Source organism: Gavialis gangeticus, unplaced genomic scaffold (genome assembly GCF_001723915.1).
Source record: "Gavialis gangeticus isolate Ggan-Ray unplaced genomic scaffold, GavGan_comp1, whole genome shotgun sequence".
NCBI lineage: Eukaryota > Metazoa > Chordata > Crocodylia > Gavialidae > Gavialis > Gavialis gangeticus.
This window is the reverse complement of record NW_017729019.1, coordinates 14,632,751-14,643,900: the sequence shown is the minus strand read 5'-3', so window position 1 is coordinate 14,643,900 and position 11,150 is coordinate 14,632,751.

The following is an 11,150-nucleotide window of genomic DNA, read 5'->3' as shown; positions in this document are numbered from 1 at the left end:
ACAAAGGAAATATTTTGCTTCTGGTTCGAGGACTTTTTTTTGAGGGTTCTTGAATGCTCGGAACTAAACCAGAAGGAAGTTTCAAAAGGAAAAATAGTTATGGCTCAGATAAAAATCAAAATGTTTCATTTCAAGGGCTTCTAAACAGAACATTCCAGCTTCTTCAACTCCCTCCCCGTCCCACACAAACACTCTGGGGCAAAGCCCAAGGGCTCCGTGTCATCAGATCTGCAGGTTTCACCCAAAAAAGAGCCCCCATCTGTCCCCAGATCTTCCTCCAACACATTGCAGTGCAAGCAGGACACCGGGCAAAGAGCCCCACACTAAGTGCCTGGCCCAGTGTTGCCCAGCCTATTGCAGCTACCTGCAGCATCTCCCAGCCTCAAGGTTGTGGGTACAGGACTTTGCCTTCTGCTGCTTCCCACAGTCGGTTCTAGCTTCACTTCTTCAGACTGACGCTCCCATCGTCATTCAGCTGACTGGCAGTTTCAAGTATGACTGAACATTTGGCATTGCTGTGGACACACCAATACACTCAGGGGTGTTTGTTCACAACCATGAGGTGCACACACAAAGCTACTGTATGCTATATGTACGTGCACGGATACTGACGGCACCCAGACACAAAGGCTGTGCGAATGATCACACATGACCGTTGCAAGTGCATCTGCATGTAAAGGCAAGTCCGACATCTGCCCAGAGAAAGGCTGTCCCTTATACACTCAGGTGCATAAAGACAAATTCATAAGCGCAAGGAAAAGTCCAGACCACATAAGCACATCCACGTGAACTACAGATGGGTGCATGTGGCAACAATGACACATGGGCCCAAACCCTAATAAGACCTGACCCACATGTACAAATACAAAGGTCCACATACAAGGAAATGCAAGTCTTTATGTACGCCCTCACACAGGGACCTGTGTAGGTACATCCAGAGCAACACCAGCGGAAACAAAATGTGCCCAGAAACCTACACCAGCACCAATGTGCCAAGCAGCAGGTCCTCAGGGAGATGCACAGACCACTGCAGAACCACATGCAGACCCAGCTACACAGGCTCAGCGTGTCTACACTGCCTCCGTGCCAGAAGCAGCTCCGAAGCCCTGCCCACCCACGCACTCCACCGCCAAGAAGCACTGCCCAGCACTCACGGCTAGTCTGGGCACTCTCAGTCCCAGAAATGGGGCCACATAAACACACCTAGTGATGCTGAACATGTGCCTATGAAGACCACTGCACTAAGGAGCCCAGGGCCCTCTTTAAATGGTCTTCTCCTTGCTGATAGCAATTCCTGAGCCCTCCTCCCCTCCCCCCATTTTAAACCCTGAATTTTCCTTGATTCTTCCTACATTTCCTCTGCTTTTTCTTGCCTTCTCACTTCCCATCGCCTTGTCTCAGAACAGCTGCGTCTGTGCCTACTTCACATGTGTAACGCTCTGGAGCATCTGCCTCGGTGTGTCCCTCAGAGCAGACTGCTCAGGCTGTCTCACAGCACCAACGTCCCATTCACAGCGGATGTGCAGGTGACCTCACGCCCCCAGACAAAGCAGATCAGCAAAAAAAAAAACCCAAGTGCCTCTTTGGACACATGGAGTTGATTGCAGCACACGCTAGCATCCCTGTGCAAGCTGAGCCTTATTATCCTGATACCCATGACTAGGCACAGCAGCCCAGACTTGAGCACACAACAGGGACCTCAGGTATGCCTTCATGCCACGTGTCTTTACTACTATAGTTGCCCACAGTAGCCAGCTTCAGCTAGCCCAGGCTCCAATCACCACTTTGCTTGCTGGGTCGGCAGCCAGCGCCTTATCAGAGAAGAAACCATGCCAGCTCTTTGCTGATTTTTATAACATGTTAAAAGAGCCACTTAAGCAGCCTGGGCCACACAAAACAATGGTGTTGCTCCACAAGTAGCTCCAACTGTGGGTGACCCAGGCCCCCGGAGGCAAAAGGTCCACCCTTTCTCCATGAGGCCCGTGCCAATGCCCATAGGTTTTCAAACCCACAACGCTGATAAGGGCACAATCAAAAAGCTGTTTTGCTAGCAAGGAAGAAAGGAGGCCTGCGCACGAAAGTTTCCTAAGCCAGCAGTGCCACGCTGGCACAAGGGCCCCACGCACATTCCCACGCTATCGCCAACAAAAGGGGTTCAGCCTCCCCTTTGAAATGCATCAATGTTATCTTATCACAGGGGGAACATTTCCCCAAGATTACAGCCTTGGCCACCATAGGCGAGCAAGCTCTTTATTCTTGTTTTGACAAGCACGCAGGTAATTACAGTCAGGCCTGGAACACGTGGCAGGTGCTGCGAGAGGGACCCGCAATGCTGGGTGGGAGGGTGGGTGCCCATGTGCGCAATGCTCAGGGGGGACTAGTGGTCCCACACGCTGGAGCTGGAAGGCTGCAGGATCCAGGGCTAACAACTCCCCCTTGCACACTGCCAGCGTCCTCTAGCCCCCTGCACAGCCCCGTTACGGACCTGGAGAAGGCTTGCATCACTTCTGTAAAACTTCTGTGAATCTGTAAATAGGTTTCATTTCCTGATGGAGCAATCTACCCATATACAAGCCAAACCCCTCTTGCCTCTTCTGAGGGTTTCATTCCAGCCTGGAGCTGGTGCAAAAAGCATGGTAAGCTGCAACTCTCTCGTGCTGTGTCCAACTACTGTCTGGTTTGAGGAAGGCACATAACGCATAGCCCAGCTCAGCGCGCAGCAGGTCCCTGCCATCTGCTGAATCTCAGGTAGTTACACGGGTGTGAACACAAAGAGAACTGGAGCACTGAGAAAGGAAACCTGCCACACCCAGGCAGTGTTACTTACAGAGGAAAGGACTTCCCCCCCCCCGCACAAGCATCCCAATCACAGCAAGGCTGCCTGCTCTCTACAGGAGTCACCGCATCTGCCCCTGGGCATGAGCAGTTGCGAGGACAACACATCGCACCTGCAGCTCCATGGGGACCTGGTTCTCCTATGTGACATCCAGATCTGTCTCTCACTCCAGCTGTTTCTACCTCAACCCGCTTCTCAGATACAAAGCCCCCACAGGGCTGACCCAAAGCCCCTTAAAGTCAGTGCAGATTTCCCCACTGATTGCACCAAACTTTGGATCCACCTGCTCCGACTCCACCCCACTGAGGACTTCTGGCTCCAGACGCATGCAGCTCTGTCCAACCAACCAGATGATGCAGCCAAACGACATGTATTTTCCCGAGGGCCCCCCCAACCTGTCCTTGTGTAGGTGTAGGTGCAGAAGGCAAGTCATCCTGGGCTGTTCCAGGGTGTTGGAGGCCCCCAGTTTGAGCCTTGCTCATGGACATCACAACGCTGCATCTGGAAGGTGCTTGCCGCACTCCAGTTCCATCCACTGGCAGTGGGAGATGCTGTAGGGAGCAATGCAGCCATGGTGCTTTGGAGCAGAGCTGAAAGCTGCCCCTGCTACCCCCTTCCAGCACAGGGAACTGTATTGTAGTGTACGAATAAAAACAGGCGTGTCTCAAATGTGGAAACTTCAGATAGGGCATCAAGGAAAAATCTACCACATGAAATAAACACGCACAGCAACCAGCTGGGTACACTGCTGCTAGCCTCACTGTTCCTTATTTCATTATTGCAAAGCCAAGGTAAATGGAGCAGGGAGGCTCTGAGTGCCAGGAGCTGGTGTGAGGCACGCAGGCTACCCACTCATGAGCAGCATGTATATTATTACAGGCTGTCACAGACATAAATCCCCTCATTTGCCTACACCATCACTCAGTCTCTTTGCAGGAACTGCCTGATCGATGCCCAAGAGCTTAGCAAACAGAACCACCCAGCCCAAGACGCACACACTTGGAGGCAGAGGTTACGTCTATGCACCTGGGCTACCTTTAATCTAGCTGGCAAAGGGATAGACAGTGCTGAAGGCAGGGGCTTGAGCGCATGCTAGCAGGCAGGCTGCGAACTCTCCAGGGACATTGGGTACATACACTGGGTTCCAATGCTCAGTGGAGCTTGTCCCACTATTGTCACCCACAACAGAGAAAAACCAACATGGACATGCCTCCCCATGGTATAGCCACACCTACCTTTTGCTGTGTAGCTATAGCCACAGAGACTGCCCCCCACACCCTAACACTGCAAATAGATTATGGCTCTTTTCCACCTCCCCCCTCAACATAGCTTTATCTTGTGAATCACAAAGAGATGACAGCTACAAGGTGGGGATGTCCGGACAAATTCTTGGAGGAAGGGGGCATCAGTAGCTATCGAGCACAGGAGTTAGGGGTGCAGCCTCTGAATCAGAACCTCCTAGACCTTAAATGCTGGAGGCTGCAAGTGAAAGAGGAATGGTGGGAAAAACTCTGATCCAGTTCACCCTCCCTTTCAGCAGCCGCTCTCTGCCCCTGTGCGACACAGGAGCCTGGGCAAGGTGCTCCTGCGGTCTGACCCAGAAAATGGGGGTTCTTATGTCCTTATTACGGTCTCATGATTTAGACGTGCAAACACAGGCAATCTCCAGCAGCTGCCAGCTTAAAGCTCTGGATATCTGGAATTAGGCCCTTCAGGAGATGTAGCCGGGCTCTGCACAGGTGCCAGTCTTTCCATGAGATGTGGTGGCTTCCTCAGAGGTGCAGCAAGATGCTTCCAGGCTTCTTGGTAGTCCCGGAGGATGGGTACTGCTCTGATAGCACACGCTGCGCTGGCCTTGAGACTCTCTGCTTCTCTTTAAGGATCTGCTGCAGAGGGGAAGTCATGAAACAACCCACTGGAGGGGTAGAGGGTCTGCCATGGCTTCACTCTGCAGAGCTGCAGCTCCAACAGCGTCTTCCCAGCAAGGGATCTTGGGTCCGAACTTAAGTGGCAACACCTCCAGCCTCAGATCCACGCAACCTTGGTTCGGAGCCTGCTGCACTGGTAAACCCCACAGATATCACAAGAGCAGGGACAGGCTCTGTTGCTGCTCTGGGTCATTGGCCCGGGATAGCAACCATGCCCAAGTCGAACGAGAGGCTGAGGCAAGGGCCACGATCCAAACAGCGCTCCAATCAGTGCTGCCTGCTGGAGGGAACAGTCCCTTCCACAAATGCCGCAGGAGTCGAGATCACCCCCCTTCCCTACTGTGTGAGGCAAACACTCTCTGTGTACTTTCATAGAGATCATGCTCCATTTCCAGGGTTTACAATGATGCCATTGCCATTTAATTAACCCCAGAGGCCTGTTTGCCTGTAGCAGAGGGACTCATGGGAACTGCTTGGGAACCAGCCAATGCTCTGCAGCCTCCCTGCGACACGGGACACCCCCCAAGTCTGGACCCGAGACTTTCCCTGGCTACCAGGAATCAGACCCTCTCGTCACCAGCCTGGGCCTGGTCTGGGCTCATTTCCGATTTGTGCCACCCCAACTGGAACTAGTCCAGCTTCAGGGACTGGGCAGAGGTCCCAGGCACAGATTGCCTCCTTCCTTGGAGAAGGGCCATGTATGGAACTAACTCAACTGGTTTTCGAAAGTTTCCTTGATTGCTAAAAAAAGGCTGACTAAATTTCAGGGCCCGTGAAAAGGAAATGGGCCAAACCAGGCAAAGCAGGGGGAGGTGCTGGCAATGATTTCTGCTACAGCTGGGCTGGGTCCTCACATAGCAAGTCAGCTGGTTCCCCAAGAGCTCCTGCCTCAGTGGGTCACGGACACTTTTACTGCACATCTTCCACCAACACACCTCGCTGCCCACGTCGGCTGCTGCTAGTCCAGACCTGAGCATGTCCCAGCTGCCACCCACCGCACGCAGTTTTGCCAGTGACACCACTGGCTTCTTACAAGGACAGTCTCCTAGGATCAGCCATTGGGCCTTCAAGTCCAGCACCCCAAAGACTTTGTTTCACTTGCTCTAAACACCGCTCCAGGTCACAGCTCCATCCTCTGTTCTCCAGACTCTCACTGCTGCTTCAGCATCACTCATTTGCTTCAACAGTCCAAGCCCAGTGCTCATCACAAGCCAAATTATGGCTGCCATAAAGCTATTTTCTTCCTTTAAATGATGCCCCGGGGGAATTTTAGCTGTTTGTGTCTGTCACTGATATGCCACATGATCCAGGCTAAGTCTGCATCATGCATTACCCACATCATCTGAGCCTCCCACACCCTACAGCATAAAGTCACATTAACTTCATGCTGCCTCCCTTCCAGCCCCTACACACACATGGCAAGGTCACAGCAACTGCGCACCCACACACACACACCAGTTACTTGCCTGCTTCCATTCACTGTACTCTAAGGTTGTGTTATGCAAATCTCAAATTTTGCACACGATCTCCAGAATCAATGGAAACCTAGATGAGACCCAGAATCCTTGCACCATAGAAGGAGCACGCTGACAGGCCTCTGCAGGAAACAACCTTTTTTTCTGTGCAGGGAAACAGCAGGGACTGTTACTCACCCAGGTTGTAGAAGAGGAAGTTGCTATGAAGTGACACACCACCATCACCATCATAGAAGTTCATTCACTGCCTTGAGCCAAGACAAATGTCAGATGGCCCAACCCCAACACAACCACCAGCAAACCCAAGAGCGCAGCAATCCAGCCATACAGGGCCAGTAGCTGGCCTCATGCTTTCGAGCAAATACGATTGCACTGGAAGTGGCTAGCTTGGGCCCATTTCTCAGTGCATCCCAGGCCCAGTTCATCAGGAATGCCATCACACTGCAGATCAAGCATGGATCTGAAAGGGTTTTCCTTGTTCCAATATTATCAGTAACACCAGAGATTTGTGCAAGTAAAAGAGGTTAGAGAACAACAACCCTGCTGGCCTCATTTTCTCCTGCTTGTTTGAATCTCAAGCAGCAACATAGGGAAGACAAATGTGCAGAAGACACAAAGTTCAACTCGGGGGGGCAGGGCTGGAAATGCTGTTCAGAAACCAAGGAGGCTGCCAAGCTGATCAGGTCCCTTTCTTGAAGCCATCAGCGTCACAAGAGAAGCAACGAGCTGCAGCCATTTGACAAGTGGGGAAGCTGAGGCACAGCTAAGAGGAGAAACTCCTCCAAGATTACACGTGCACTTTCAAGGCAGGTTCACCTACATGCTGCCCTGTCTGGGCCTCTCCAATTTCCTGCCCACAATCAGGTTCTGTCGCTCAAGACGCAACCCAACCGGCTCTTTGGGCTACAAATCTCTCTGAACGAGAAAGCTCTGCCTTTCGCAACCCCAGTGTGGTCACAACTGTTATTCAAAGCAGCTCGGGTTGCGTACGCAAAATGGGACAATTGGAGAAAGGACAGGTTGCAACACCAGAGACGCAATGAAAACAGAAATCAAGGGCAGCCGTGTTTAATACTTTTCTTTATCCTTAGTCCTCTGAGTGGCTAAGGTTCAGCTGCCTGTGTCACTCCTTCACCTTCCAAGCTGGGAGAGGAGGCCAGAGGGGAGGGTTAAAAAAGTCCCTGGTGATGAATCAGGCCAGAGGAATCTCTCTGGACCTGTCTGCCTGCTGCTAATCTCTGGCTCTATCACAAGAATAACAGATAAGTAGCTATGTAGTAAACGGATATAATAAACCTCATGGAGGGGCCCTGATGTCGTCACACAAACCACATACATTATCAACCACAAGCAATTGGTCACCAGAAGCCAAAGGCATTTCTTAGTCTTCAGGTTTCTCCACGGTAGCCACACCAGGGCCCTGGGCAGGCACCAAAAAAAGGGCTCCCTTGTATGAAAGGAGGGTGGTGGGCCTCAATCCAGCTCCCTCTGGGCAAGGGGGTCCCACCACCGGATGGGTGCTGAGGGGTCCCCTTGTTAGCAGCAACAAAGAGCCCCAGGGCTGGCTGGGTTGTTCTAGAGACAGGACCTTCATTCTTAGGCTCTGAGAAGGGGGCACAGGGGGTGTAATTCAGGCCCAGCAGTGTCCATCAAGAATCCCCTCCACACACCCCCTTCACTGTGAGGGGCACCAGAGCCCCCACTATGCCCTATCGTTTTGGGGGAAAGGAGGCAGGGAAGCAAAGAAACCCCTCCCTGGCTGGGAGCAGCACAACAAGGAGGAGTGGCCTGGTATTTTTGGGTGCACAGCCTCCTGCCACCTCCCAAACAGGCTCACTGCATGAATGAGCTGCTTCTGTTTGCCCTGGAAACTGCTGGCTCCCCACTTGTAATCTTAATTGCTCCGCACCGTGTGTTTGCTAACACTAGGCTACTTCCTCCCCACACACACTGGCAGGGCTTATCATTGGGTTATTTCAGGTTAATGCCTATTTAGAAGGTCAGAGCTGCCGGGATCCCTAGAAAGGAGGCTTCTGGAAGCGCCAGGAAGAGCACACGCAGGAGTACAGACCTTGCTAGGTCAGACCCCAGGCCCCTGCCAGCCTAGACTGTCCTGTAAACTCCCTGCCCCACGGACTCCAGCTCGGGCATCCATGGCACTGCCTTCTGCCAGCCAAGTAACTCCCCGCCCCACTGAGCACAGCTTGCCTTCTACCATCACTTGACAGCCAGCAGAAGGTGCACATAGATGTGGTTCCCTCTTTGGCTACCTGCTCTGGTCCCTTCAGCAATCAGGGCACGTTCTCAGGATGCACTGGGTGTCCTGGAGCCACAAATGCCTCAGAGCAGGCAGCAGGAGCTGCCAGAAGTGCATGCGTGCACACCTGTTGTGATGGCTGCAGGCAGAGGGAAGGGAGTGGACAGAGCCCCGATCTCAGCCAGCATCCCATCTCCAATGGTGCCAGAACAAAGAGCCCTGCAGGGGACAATGCTGGCCACGCAACCCCTGCCAAGTGCTCTCTGGCTCCCCAAGCATCACCAGTACCTGCAAGCTCTGAATCATGTCCTCCGCTCTCCCAGTAGCTTCAATGTCTTGGTGGAGCAAAAGCACCAAAGCTGAAGATTTTCAACATCTCAGCACCTAACCACTGGCTTCAAAGGAAATAGGAGCCAGCATACAAAAGCCTTGAGGATCCTGGGCCCCTTGAGGTGGCCTGGCAGTTATTCAGCAATCAGTTAGAGCTCTGTACCAAAGCAGTAGCACCCTTGGGAGCAGGTTTGCAACTAGTGAATTTGATGCCCCTTGCTATCAGGGTTCAAAACAGGCCTTCCCAGGTCCCAGCACTGTCCCCAGCCTCCTTCATCTGCTGTCTACTCAGGTTAGAGCTCTGAATTTCAGCAGCATGCAGCACTTCCTTGGTCCCACAGCAGCTTCCTAATGCCAGCCAGCCATGTCCAAAAAAACAGGCAAAAGCAGCACATGGGGCACTCTTACCAGAAGCTGTTCATACAAGGGAAGTTATTTTGTAAGACAACTGAGATTGGCTTTAAGCAGGTTATACCCATCTCCCACGGGCCGGCAGGTGACCAAAGCAGGTAAAATCAGGGGTTCTTTGTACAAACCAGAACTCCGGGGCAGGGCATGCAGCTGTCTCCACCCCTGCACGATGCCTCCTCAGGGAGGCAAACTCTTTACCCCCGCTGCATGGAGCTGCCAACCTCCAGCACTGGTAGGGCAACACTTGAAATCACACCAGATGCAGACAGCTGTTCACTACTGCCGTCCTGTTCCCCACTTGCCCCTCTAAAGATGCTCGGCACACCCCTGACTCAGTCTGGAGCTTTCCAGCATCAGTCTGGGGAGAGGCAGCTTCAAGTTTCTCCCGCTGACAGAGAGCTCTTGGACTTCCTTCCCCAACTCCAGCCTCGTAGCCAAAGTGCTTCAGCCTTGCCTGGGATGAGACTTGCCTCAGTCACAGCCAGGGCTGCCTCTGTACCTTTAGTGGAGGCTGGCAAAGCTGCTACCGAATGTGTTTTGCCCTGTGCACTTACTCCCATTTCAAGGGGTGATGCCAACCCCTGTTACTGCCTGCTATGGAGGAAGCAACCTTATAGCCAAGGGAGTCCCTAATGCAAATGAAACCATAGGTGGTCTAAGCTGCCCCCTTTTGCAACTGGACACAGGGTGCTCTCAAAACACTGGGGCTCCTTCTCCAGAAGCCCCACTGAAATGAAATGCCAAGAGGAGCATAGCAATATTGGGCCAGGTAACACATGAAGAGCTTTGAGATGCTTCAAGCAAAGGGCAAAGCCTCATCCAGATAAGTCCAGTGCCCTCTGGCTGCCCAGGACAGCAGGTCAACTCTGCTCTGTTGCAATGTTGCCAACATCACATGTTCAGGCACCTGCGTTCCCCCTGCCCTGAGTGTCACTGAGCATTAGCTTCTGCAAGAAGAGAAGGGCTGGCATGGGAGGCATAATTAGATCTGCGCAGCAACAGACTGGCAGCTCCTAGAGGAAGCATGACCCTGCATGTTGTGCTTGGGCTTCTCTTTGTACCATTGCTGCCCTCCCCAAAGTCATTTGAGCCTGGTGGGTGAAACCTGCCATCCTGGGAAACTAAGAGCCATCTCTACATCAGTGCTACTTAGGGAAAAGGTAGGCTGGAATCTACTGTGATACTGCCAGCTACGTGTGCAGGAAAGGCTGGGCTGGCCACTGCGTGACATCCACCTGCAGAGAAGGTGGCAAGGAAAAACACCTCATCTGCATTGCCTTTCATCAGTATTCAGGGATCTGGGATGCTTATGAAAAGCCAGCGGTTGCTCCCAGCTCTCAGAGCACTCATCAGCAGTGAATCTCCAAGCACTTCACAAGGGAGGTCAGCACCCATTTCACAGATGGGCAAAGTGAGCCAAGTTTCCCCAAAACACAACCACAAGATCGTGCTGCCTATTTCATTGCAAGGGGAGGAGTATCAGTCACAGGACTGCCTTGGAAAGAAGAACCACAGGCATCACCTGCACCTAGAACAGCTAGATCCCAATAAAATAAAATGCATGAAAACCGGTAAAAAATCTGGCCAAACAGCAGCTGGCATGAGAATGACCCTGCCCCACACCACGGAAACCCCAGGGCTCGTCTCCACACAAGTCGTGCAGTGCCCTAGCGCAGCTGGATTGGCCCAGGAGCAGCTCCATCAGAACAGGTTTGCTGATGGAAACACTTTTATGCCCAATTAACTCCAATTCCAGCCTAATTCTAATCACCCTTGCACCATCACTCCTAATTTAACTTCAAGCACACCCGGGCTCATACTGATTCATGGGCTGGGATAAAAATCCCACTCCAAGGCAGAAGAGTGAAAGTGGTACTAACGCTGCCTGGAGATCAGGGAGATTTGCGGGGCAG